The following is a 10,605-nucleotide window of genomic DNA, read 5'->3' as shown; positions in this document are numbered from 1 at the left end:
GCTGCATTTCCCATACTTGGATATCGCTTTCAAAATCGTCATTGTCTGCTTGTCGCCTTGTTCCGACTACATCCAAAGTTATTTATTTATTTATTTATGTTCAATAGCAAAAGTTTATTTTTTTGTCAAAGCCTCATTTGTGTGATTGTTTTTTGTTGCATTTCTTTTGTTCATAGTGGATTTGTGATAAAAAACAAATAAACTTGCACTGTTTGAATTTTTCTAACTGCTTTGCCTTTTTTTTAATTTAAACTAAAAATTAAATTGTTAAATGCAGTCCCCAATCATTTACCCATATTTGGTTACAGAACTTACTAGTGTTGTGTATCATTTACAGATGGGTAGAGGTTTCACCTATGGAGCATTGGCTTGAACAGGGATGTCCTCTTCCTTGGCGCAATTTCCAGGTGATTTCTGGCCACACTCGGACAGTGCCCAATCACTGAAAATGTTAGTCCTACTCCCATCCCTTACTCCTTACTCGTACTCCTAGCAACCCTACTCGTGGCCTCATCCCTTCATAATTTGTAACAAAATGAATTGCTGACTTTTAATAATCTTAGTTTCTATAGTAGATGGTTGCAAATTCCATGTAGTAGTGGCTGCATTAACCATTAAATAGTAGTATTTGTAGATATACTATATGGCCAAAAATATTTAGACATGTCTGTCCAAGATCTCCTTCTGAAAGTAAGGCTATAAATATGAGGTTTGTTTGCTGCAAAAACACCCTCTGCTCTTGAGTAAGCTGTACTGGTAGTAAGATCCACCAATCACCAGTTGGAACTGTACAGTCCATGTTACAAGTGATGATGCTCATTTAACACACTACATTCCCTTTACGAACTCCATGTCAGTACTTACTGGGTTAGCTCCTCCCCCATGCTCCCATCAGAAGGACCCTCCCCAAGTCTTTAAAGACCGGCCACACCCACCTACCGGCGTCTTTTTTTCCTTCTCATTTTGCTCTCATCGGAAGCAAAAATGGTTTTCTTTTAACCTTGGGAAAGCATAGGCCTGCCCATAAGGTGTCCTAGGGACAGGGGTTTTTGGTCCATGGGACCTTTTGTTCCCCAGCACTCGGCCTCATATCCTGGAGTCTTCTGTGCTTCAGCTTCTGGATCAGGTAAGGCACTGGTGTGCAATGTTTGCTACTCCTGGTCTGCCTGTGTTTCAGTTGCGTTTCTGTATTGCTGTCAGAGCATTCGACGGCAAGTGCTTGTCCCCCCATCCGGTGTGCCCTCCTGACCTGCCCAAAAGGCGTCCAGGGGCAGTGGTGTATGTGGCCCCTACACACCCTTTATTTTTACGGATGGGCGAGGGAGGCGGCAGTTAAAGGGTCAGCCAATTATTAGGCAAAATTAGTTAGGGGCCTGAGCCTTACTGCCTCCTGTTTTTCTTTTTGTTTTTCTTGTCTTTTATATGGAGGACAGGTTCCATGGCCAGCTGCCTCCCTCAGCAGACTTTCCTAAGGTGGAGGTCATTTAAAAAAAAAAAAAAAAAAAAAAATGCCTGCCTTATAGGTTTCAGCTAGAAACGGTGCATGGCTCTGTTAGGCAATACCAATTATCCAATTTGCCTCTGTGTAACCACAGCAGTTGCTTTTGGTTACCCGCTTCTGCAGACAGCACCTGAGTTTAATCAGCGGGTTCCACTGGTAAAGTGACCCCCCATTGAGCACAATTATGGGATTCCTCTGTATGTGCAGACACCAGCTGAGTATAATCAGGTGATTCCTGTGCAACTGCCAGCTATAGCAAGTGGAGATGGCCCCGCCCACTCTCTAACTCTGCAGACTGGAAATTCTGTCCAGCAGCCTCTGGTAAGTACTGCTATCAGTAAACTTGTGAGGCCTGTTAACTATGAACCTGGTGTCCTGCAATATGTGGCATTAGAGACCTACTTACAGCCTGGCATTAGGAGCTACAGGTAAGGAACATGTTCATATTCTGTTCTGAAGTATATCGAGCTAATCCTTTGCTGATCTGCACTGTGCAAGGCTCTGACCTTTTGCTCACCTGAAACCAGCAGTGTATGCTGAGTTCTGGCTAATTGCTCACCTTATTCCAATAGTTCTAGTGGCTAACACTATCCTATGCAAAACTACAGTGTACTGAGTCCTGTATATTTGCATACCTGACAACAATAGCCCTAATGAATGCTGCTATTTGTTCTGTGAGGTGATGTGCTGAGGTTTTTGCTATTTCTGGAATCAGTATTGCTCTCCAGTATTGCTCTCCTGGAACCAGTAGCCCTTATGAATGCATCCCTGGGCTGGCGGCTAGGCTCTGATATACTGTATGCTTGCTCTAAACAGCAGCTAATTCAAACTATGTATAACATGTTGCTGTGATTGTATCTTTGCTTTGCAGGATCTAATACACTTACATCTGAATGTCTTATAATACAATGCATTCTTCTATGTTAAGGTATTATTTAATTCAATTAAACACGGAATTGTATCAGGTTAATGTTCTCCCTGTGCTAGGTGAGTTTACATATTATTTCTGATATACACAGCAGGAGCGACTCAAGCCTGTCTGCTATATGGATTACAGGTATTAATTGTACAACACAATGTTTGGGGCCCTTCTCTGCAAGTTTTTCCCTGTTTTGTGTTGCAATTCACTGTCGGCATTACTGGAGGGCCAAGGCAGTTTGCTCCTTATTCCGCTGTGCCCCAAAAGGTCAAATAGGCAGTATTATTCAATATCCATAGCTGGAGCTCTGGGGTTGGTCAGTATACTCTCCCAGAGAGCAGTATCTCTAGGTCCTCAACAGAGGCCTATGTAATAATCTGCCATTATAATACATGTGGATTAATACATGCTAGCACCATGGCTCTACACCCTGTTGGTGGTCTCTAAAGGATCACTTATGGTGGCTTTATATAAGACTAAGTCGTCTAATCATCCGAGGAGTATGCTTATCCTAAGAAAGCCAATACCTTCAGAATGAATGCTTAACCAATGGTTAACTGTAGCGTGTAAGTGTTCTGCATAAGAGTCTTACATGTGTGCGTATCATGCGTGTGTGTGTGTATATATGTCAGTATATATGTATACATATATGTATATGTGTATGGGCCATCTGCATATATGTGCATGGCTAATGCATGTTGAGATAAAGCATTATTTTGGCCTCATGGGGCCCCAATGCCTCCTGGGCTCCCTGCAGCCGCGGGTTCTGCTTCTTCAGTAGTTACGTCCATGTCTGTACCTGGAGGTCCAGACCCGATTGTGCCCTTAGCTGGATAGCTCCTTAGTCCCTCCTAAGGGCCGTAGGTGGTGACTGCCACACAGAATTATGCATTGGCACATACTACTAATAAACCTACTGTCATAACACACACATCACACTCCTCGGAGATGACCTTTGTTCAGTCACTAGGGTTGCATAACTAAGTTTAATTGTTATTAAATCTTACCTATGTAAGCTCTCCTGGCAGTTAGATTGCCTTGGTATAAAATATGATACAGGCTGAACATTGCTGTCGTGGTTTAAGTCATACTACCAGCAAAGCAGAACATCTCTGTGCCCCAAAAGCCAGGTTTCTGCTCTGTGTCTAGAAGACAGACTTAGTCAGTTGTCCATTTGTTTGTCTAGTCTCCTAGATTAAGAAGAAAAAAAAAAAAAAAATGGAGTATCCATGTTTTGAGGCTAGCTGTTCTGCATACCATATGGGTACTGATTTAGACTGCAAATGATGGAAGCATCTAGTGAGTGTTGATTCTTCCCTCTCTTTATATCGGTGTCCTCCTGAACCACCAGTATGGAATCTGCATCGTCACGGTTACATACCTACGGGTTCTACCCATTTTATTGCCTCACAAGAGAACATCTTAAAGATTGTCTTAAAGATTATATCAGTTTTGCATTTCTTGAGGTGTGTGCACTTCTCTTACTTCTATTTCATTGGTTCATAACTGGGGAAATTAAGTCATCGGTACCAAATTGTCTCAGTTCAGCGTGTATAGTTCACCTGACCCAGTGTGCATAGTTCACAGTCTGCATGTTTCAACTTTCCCGGTAGGATGGTTCACCATTCCCGGTAGGATGGTTCACCATTCCCGGTAGGATGGTTCACCATTCCCGGTAGGATGGTTCACCTTTCCCGGTAGGATGGTTCACCTTTCCCGGTAGGATGGTTCACCTTTCCCGGTAGGATGGTTCACCTTTCCCGGTAGGATGGTTCACCTTTCCCGGTAGGATGGTTCACCTATCCCATTAGGTCTAGTTTACTGGACCTAGTATCTGACCCGGCAAGTCTCGGTCATCTGACCAGGAGGTTCATTCATTCATCTAACACAGTAGGTCTAGTCTGGTGGATTGGAAGCCTTCTGATGTTACTCAAACATCCTTATGATCAGTCCAGTCCTAAGTACTTGAGCAATTGATGCCTACGCACATCCTCTGCATGCCCAATGGTGGGCAGCCTGGTACTCAATTTAAGAGGATTCAGCTACCTCAAATATAGTCAATGTGAGGAACACACTGACACAAAAGATATATGGCTGCAGGGCTAACCCCTGCCATTTTAATAATGCAGAATATTGAGGAAGTTCGCATGATATAGGATGGTTGAATTTCCTACATGTACACATGTTCCTTTGCTGGAAGGAGGAAATCTGATTGGTCTCATGAGACTCTAAGCATCTCTCCAGGTTACTCTACAACCTGCCTATGTGAGTCTTGTGGCTATCATAGTATTGCTTGGGTTATTTTATTCTGACTCCGAAATCCTCTAGGGGTTACCAGTTCTATTTCTCACAAGGCTATGCTCTGCCATCCAACCAGGGTTTTATTCTTCAGGTAATTGCCCTGTCTCCAACTGGCATTATCTTCTAGAGGTTGGTACCAGTGTTTCCTTCGTAAGGATCATACACGGAGTAAGTAATTCTCACCCCAGATAAGTTTCAGGTTCCCATGTCCCTGTTCTCTGGGTTTGCTTTCCAGTTAGAGCAGATCTAATTGCTAGCCAATCAGATAGTTAGGCATTATAGTACATGCCTCAAGTATGCCTCATTGTGCATTTTATGCCCGGCACTTTTGTTTATATTCTAAACAGGCCACACATACAAAGGGGTCTGTTTGGGATTCTAACTCCTACCAAGTGTTTCTTACAGGTGCTTTACAAATCTGCACTGAAACTAAGCATACATGTGATGGATGCTTTCTGGTGAGTAGGAGAGTAAGTACATGCCTCAAGTACATCAAGTACATGCCTCAAGTATGCCTCATTGTGCATTTTATGCCCGGCACTTTTGTTTATATTCTAAACAGGCCACACATACAAAGGGGTCTGTTTGGCATTCTAACTCCTACCAAGTGTTTTTTACAGGTGCTTTACAAATCTGCACTGAAACTAAGCATACATGTGATGGATGCTTTCTGGTGAGTAGGAGAGTAAGTATTTTAAACTGTTGAGTTTGCCAGGTGAAGGGAGGTCTTCATCCCTCTCTCTCTTTTTCTTCTGGAAGAGTCAAGCTGTTATGGAATTCATCTTTTCCTCACACTGACGCTGGGCTAACGTCTCTTTTTCTGGGGTATAGAGCCTATGATATAAGACTATTCTTATACCTGTCACTTATTCTGGAGCTTTCACCGGGAATTTTAACATTCACTTATAGAAGTTGCATGATTGGTCTCTTCAAAGTCTTGCCATCTATGGCTACAGATTCTTGTTAAGAGCCTATTACCCTCCCACTGGGAAAATACTAGCTTGCTATGTCCCACTAAGTACTGACATGGAGTTCGTAAAGGGAATAGGGAAGATTGTAACATACTTACCGTGATCTTCCTTTCCTGTACGAACTCCATGTCAGTACGGCCCGCCCTTTTTCAAGTGATTTTAGAAGCTTGTTACAAAGACGCCGGTAGGTGGGTGTGGCCGGTCTTTAAAGACTTGGGGAGGGTCCTTCTGATGGGAGCATGGGGGAGGAGCTAACCCAGTAAGTACTGACATGGAGTTCGTACAGGAAAGGAAGATCACGGTAAGTATGTTACAATCTTCCCTATTCTTCGGCACTCATCAGTTTGTGTGGCAACTCCACATGGATTGCTCGTGCTGGGCAGACATTTTGAGAACTGATGAGCTCTTCAGTGAGACTTATTGTACTGTCATTATTTGTCTCATGGCCATTTACTTAATTATACACCAATGTGGGCTTAAATAGTCATCTCCACTAATTGATGGGGGTGTCTTAATACTTTGGCACATCTAGTCTTTACTGGGGGGCCCCCAACCATTTTTTTACCCGTGAGTCACATTCAAGCATAAAAAAAGAGTTGGGCAGCAGCACAAGCCGGCAAACAGTTCCAGAGGGTACTACATAAGTGCTGTGATTGGCTACTTGGTAGCCCCTATGTGGGCTGGGAGCCCACTGGAGGCTCTATTTGGCAGTACACCTGGTTTTCTATGCAACCAAAACTTGCCTCCAAACCAGAATTTCAAAAATAAGCACCTGCTTTGAGGCTGCTGGGAGAAACATCCAAGGGATTGGTGAGCATCATGTTACTAACAAGCCACTGATTGTGGATCACTGTTTTATACTTTATCTATCCTGTTAATAATCTAGCGGCATAGAGTGAAAATGTTAACAAATATAGATATAGAGGATTATTTACAAATACAGAAAATGTGACTAACGTAAAGGACTTGCTGGCCTTGTCTATTATCTTTAAAGTAGTTACAATGTCTATGAGAAGATGTCCCTGGACTGCAAAAAGCTTATGAAGGTTCAGCTCATTAAACAATGTAGTAGCTTAACCAACTCTACTTCAGTTTAGCACATAAACATAAATGGTCCACTGGAGAGCAAATTTGTAAAGAATAGTTTTTTGTTTTATTTGAGATGCATAGCACAGTACATAGTACATGTTTCGGACCACATAGGACCTACGTTGTTCCGAAACATGTAGTACTATGCATCTCAAATAAAACAAAAAACTATTCTTTACAAATTTTCTCTCCAGTGGACCATTTATGTTTATATCTTTAACATAGGTTTGCGTGGGAATTACCCATGTTTCAAACCCCACCCAGGCAAAAACAACCAGGGGCTTTTATATTTATTGGTATTGCTATTTCCCATGCTCAACAGGCCATTTCTTTGATGGCTCTTATTGGACAATTACCTCTATGCTGCTCTTCAAACAGGATTATCCAGTCACAGTGAGTCCTTGCCCTGTACTTTTGGTGCTTGAGGAAGAAAATGGTTAAGGGACTTGCCCGAGGCCACAGTTATCTGAAAAGGCAAAAGTTTATGAAAATGTAACTGCTGTGATTGGCTACTTGATAGTCTCTATGTGGGCTAGGAGCTCCATTTGGCAGTACAGCTGGTTTAATGGGCAAAAGTTGCTCATTATTACAGCCCAGGGTCTATATTTCCAAAAGTTTAGGAGCCAACTGCAATTCCAAGGAGGGAGATGACCCTGTCAAAACTTGAATCCAATTTGCACAGAAGCAAACAATGTACATTCTAATGAACCAATCAATGTATTTAGAAAAAGAAGAAAAGATGGTAAACCCCCCACTCTCCTCCCACCATCCAATTCTGTGCACTTTGGTTTGTGAACCGGTGAACTAGAATTGGATGGTGGCCGGAGATTGGGGGGTTTGCCATCTTTTCTTCTTTTTATAAATAAAATCAACCAAGTGATTATACCTCCATTCCCTCCGATAAGTGAGTTCTTGGAATTCTACAAAGATTTTTTTTATTAACAGAACCAATCACTGTAGTTAGTACAGTATTGATTCCAGTATTATTGCATATATAAATGCTGTTCTGCCCCTGCCTGTCTGTTACCAAGCATAATGTCTCTATTTGCTATTTAGACTTTGTGTTCCCTCCTCACAGTCTTGTACGACGGCTCTAATTTGCAAGACAAATATTTCTGGCAAAAGCGTGCTGTTGAAGGCGAAAGGCTGTAATCAGCAGCATTTAGATGAATGGCTACAACTTGTTGGACTTTGAAGCAGTTGCCTTTGCGCCAGATGCATGCTGACAACACTTCATGCAACCCCATAATATTTCCTTTTATTCCAGTTTAATCCCCCAGTTACAGTATTAGAGAAGAAAAAAATTTTTTTTGTATGTGCTGCATGCAGATTCAGTGCAGCTGTACTAACTCTGTGGTATGACAATCCACTCCCTCGATTAATAGGCTGTGGGATACTGATGTCAGGGTGGGCCTCTTTCTCCACAGGGAACTTTATGGGCTCATGCTCCCTGAATTGATGTGGGAATTTCAGCTTGCTGCCCCACCACTAAAGATCAGGGGGAAAAAAAATTTCATCCCACACGCTGAAGCAAAAGAGCCATTCACAGCACAGTGAACACAAAACCCTTGGCATAAGACTTTCAGGTTCTTCTCATTCTGCGATCTGGTTGCTGTAGAAACCCATAACAAAGGGCAGCCTTCCACTTTTAGTTTCATTGTTTAGGCCTCATTCAGTTGGCCTGACACCTGTCTGAATAAGAGGGATGAATAATGTTACTCCTATGAGCCTTTAATAAATGACTTAAGTTAAAAGAAATACAATAAAATCACCAGCTAAACACTCTGCATGATAAGTGCCCTCATTTGATCTATAAAACGTTCTGCCCAGTTCTGGAGAAATATTGATATTTGAAGTTTGGGTTTGGAGAAAGTTTTGTTTTGAACCTTATGGCTTTCCATTCTGTCTGCATGTAACCAGTTAAATCAATAAGAATAAAATCACATTGAATGTTTTTCCTATAAAAGTCTGTAAGACATCTCCCATAGATCACACATTGCTCTATATGGCACAGGGTTTGTGAGTGTTGCCACTGAATGGGCCGATCTTCTTGTTTACACTGTAGCTTCTATAAATATTTATCTGTATGTATGATTCAGACCAGGGCAGCTATCAGGGGGGGCACAGGGATACAGTTGTCTTTGACTGTGTAGAGTTAGTGCTTACAGGGAGGCCCGGCTCTGCTGCACTTTCCGAATCAGGTGTGTTTTGAGTGAAAGCAACATAGCCAAAGGAGAGACGAAGATCCTAAGAGCCAAAGCCACTGAAGACCCAAAGAGCTGAAGCCGTCAAAGACCCGAACCTGGCAAAAGGTGCCAAAGTCACAAAAGAAAGGCAAAGAAGTTACCATTGCAGAGGAGAAGTGAAGAAGTTCGCACATGAACTTAAAGTAGATTCCACTAAACATCAATTTTGTTTTTCATTAAACCCCTGTTTTTTTTTAAACTTCTGGTAAGGATCCTGGTGGAGGGTGCACGGGGTCTGGGGTAGGGCCTGTGGTGGCAGTCCAGAAAATGTTGTTCTACCTCGGTACGTGATTTCTCATAGAGCTCCTGATGTGGACACACAAACTGCCACAGCAGACAAAAATAGAGTACTGATAAATAAAGCATTGCACATACATCCAAATAATAAATAACCTGCTAAAAGTGTTGGCTTTATATGAATACACTGCTGTAGCAGTGCAGTATAACTGGTAGAGGGAGCATCTACAAATATGTTACACAAAATGATTCTCTGCTTGATATCTTCTACTTTTAGTAGCTCATATGTTGAACAAAAAAACCCTAACAAGCTAGGTAAGACTTTACCACCAAGCCCAGCCAGCCCACTATTCTTAATAGGTTTGTTTTTGTACCCAGGGCTCCCTGCCTTTAAACTTTGTATATTTTGGAACTATCCTTACCAAGGCTCCCACCATTCTTTGTATAAGACTGAGTTACAGTTGATTACTCTGCTGAACATTGCTTAGACTCTACACTAGGGATCCCCAACCAGTGGCTTGTGAACTCACCAACCCCTTGGACTGAATAGGGTGCAAAGAGCAGGGTTCCCAGGAATAAGCACCAGTCTTGAGGAATTATTTCTAGGGCTATATTTGCAGTAACTTAATTGCTTCCAATGGATAGCTTGCTGATGCCATTTGCAGTGCCACATCAGAAATAACGCTATTCACTTTACTAATGGCACAAGCAAATCATGGACAGAACTCCAGTCTTTGCATTGGTAAATGACATACAAATTACAGGGCATGTTACTTTGCAGGTCCCTGTAGTTATGCTGGAATTTTGGGAAATAGTAAGGGATGCTCCAAATCTAGGATCAGTATCGGTTCAGATCAGATCAGTTCAGTATTCAGCCAAGATTCTACTTTTTTTTTTTTAGCAGGATTGGCAATCCCAAAAATAGTGCATCCCTAATAGTGTTGCATTGTGGGTAAAAATGTTTGCATGGCAGGGTTCATGCATGATTTTGTGCCCCTTAGTGTTTCTGCATATATGGCAGGACCATTGTTAAAATAGGCCCCTTATGTTTCATTGTTCCCTCTTTTACTCTTCTTGTTCCTCAATTCTTTGTGCGCTTGTCCCTCGTGTCATAAGTAGATTCATAAAGAAACTGCCATCAATCAAGTATATACTATAATACGCCTGTCAATTTATCTTTATCTTCCCCTTTCCTAGTGTCCCCTTTATCTGCCTGACCCTTTTGCCTATACATTGTAAGACAAGACACAATGGAGCTGCTTTACACAATGACAGAAGTTTCAATGTGACTGTATAAAAAAAATGGCTTATTTTGTACAACTGAAATGTGTTAAAGTAGCA

Source organism: Xenopus laevis, chromosome 1S (genome assembly GCF_017654675.1).
Source record: "Xenopus laevis strain J_2021 chromosome 1S, Xenopus_laevis_v10.1, whole genome shotgun sequence".
In the NCBI taxonomy this organism is placed as follows: Eukaryota; Metazoa; Chordata; class Amphibia; order Anura; family Pipidae; genus Xenopus; species Xenopus laevis.
The sequence above is the reverse complement of the archived record's forward strand: the minus strand, read 5'-3'. Positions refer to the sequence as shown.